The sequence below is a fragment of the Atta colombica genome, unplaced genomic scaffold, assembly GCF_001594045.1.
Source record: "Atta colombica isolate Treedump-2 unplaced genomic scaffold, Acol1.0 scaffold125, whole genome shotgun sequence".
Classification (NCBI taxonomy): Eukaryota; Metazoa; Arthropoda; class Insecta; order Hymenoptera; family Formicidae; genus Atta; species Atta colombica.
Window position 1 is genome coordinate 2,838,058 of NW_017259212.1, and position 2,038 is coordinate 2,840,095.

General features: G+C 26.6%; 1 protein-coding gene across 1 annotated transcript in view; it reads right to left on the minus strand.

The window, feature by feature from the left end:
* The window catches only part of LOC108694806 (fibroblast growth factor 18), a 138,459-nt gene extending 137,401 nt beyond the window's left edge, over positions 1-1,058 (minus strand). Inside the window, exon 1 of the mRNA XM_018204476.1 lies at positions 1,030-1,058. The gene's annotated coding sequence lies outside the window, so the exon portion shown is untranslated. The remainder of the gene's footprint in view (positions 1-1,029) is intronic.
* Positions 1,059-2,038: the final 980 nt, after the last annotated feature.

The window sequence follows — 2,038 nt, forward strand, 5'->3', positions numbered from 1 at the left end:
TCTCATTCTACGTAGTGAGCTCGTTCATTCAGAACGTTAAATCAATGAGCGTTATTTTTGGCGCAGACCGACGTCTGCCTGCGGCCGTACGCACGTACATAACCGCTCTTACGCAAAAATCTCACGTATTTGAACTCGATGCTCCGTCTGTGACGTATCAAATACGTCAACGATTATGTTATGACTTAGACGTATCTTTGACGCATACGACGAAAAAAGATTGAAGAGTCAGTGTATAAATAGAATTCTTTAAATAGAATTTTTTTCTGTAAAGTGCGCTAATGAACACGCGAGAGTTTAATCCGTAAATAAATTGTCATTTTATTTCAAGTAAGATAAAATTAGATAATAGAATTGTACGTTAATAAAGAATAATATGTTAATAAAGAATATGAATAGATTATAATAGATTAAGAGAGGTACAAAGATGTGTATTATAAAAATAAATATAATTATTGATCATTAACAAGTTTTCTACAAGTTTATTGGAATATACATACATGCCATGTAACTACATATAAAATATTTCCTGTCTTTTTATTTATATTCTTAAATTGCTTATTAAAAAAATTTTTTTAAATAATTTTCTTATACTGAATTGTCAATTTTGTAGAAAAGCCAGACATGGTTCTAAAATTTTATTAAAAGAAATGGAAAAGAAAGGAAATTAAAATATAATACATCTAAAATATTAACAATTTTTTCTTTTGTTTTATAAGTATCACTTTATAAACATCTTCTAACATTAATTATCTACAAGAGATAAATATCAAAGAAAGTAAAATTAAATAAAAACTTATAATAGTTATTATCTTTATAAATATTTTTTACTTTAAATTTTTTACTTTAAATTTTTTATTTACGCTCACAAATTGGTGATTTAATTTAAGACAATTTTTGTATTCGTATTTTATCGTACAATGAGATATAACATGACTGTATATGTATATTCTAAAATTGTCACTAATCTGTTCTAGCCTATCCATTTTAAAGTATTGAATCTAAAATAAAAATTAATTTATCACTCACCGATACGATGTGCAACAACGGAGTTGTAGACTATGTTGAAACTACGTTGATCTGTAAATAAAAATTTGGATTATAGAGCAGCGTTCTTAAAATAATTCATATTTCAAAGAATTGATATAATTATTGCGTGAATTTAAGTTTTGTATTTTTTTTCGAATAAATATATATTTATTGAAATAATTATATAAACCACAGATACGCGACTGGATCTGAACGAGGCTTTTCAATCTGGCCTGGGTTGCGATGATTTAACTCAGGATCTTGAATCGATTTTCTAAAGAATTTATTATTTTACACTTGAGATATATGCGTTTCATTAATTAATGCTCGCAATGCTCTACATAGAAACCTTTTTTTCTTGTTTATCAAATGTTAAATAAAGACAAATAATACTCATGTAATCAGTCCTTGAGTCAAGTAATCACACCTTGGACGCAAACGAACCGATTTTTTAACAGATCGATATCAGGTCATCTACTGAGAAGCGAATCATTGCAACATTTACATCAAATAATAATAGAGGCATGCATACAAAAAAAATATAGTTTTATATTTAGCTACCACTGCGGCATAACCTCAAATTTCACATTTGCCAAAAAAAATCTAGTTGCGTTTCCCCGAATTATAAACTATGAACTATAAACTACAGGGCCACATAAAACATACAATTTAATGTTTAAATAATTTCTAATATTGTAGTATCTTCAAGTATTCAAATTTTAATCATATAATAAAAATAATAAATCGCGCAAATACTTCACACCTATACAGCACAAAAGATTAAAGCAATATTGCTACAATGTTGCAATATTACAGATTGCAATGTAACATTGCAGAGATATTACAGAAATGTAAATTAACAATATGCCTGCAAAATGTCAGTAATATGCTTGTAATATATTCCACAAACATTGCAAAACTTTAATTTTTTAATTGTTACAATAATAATAATATAAAAATATAAGTTTTTACAATATTTATGTAGTACAGTCTTTTAATTTAACAGCCA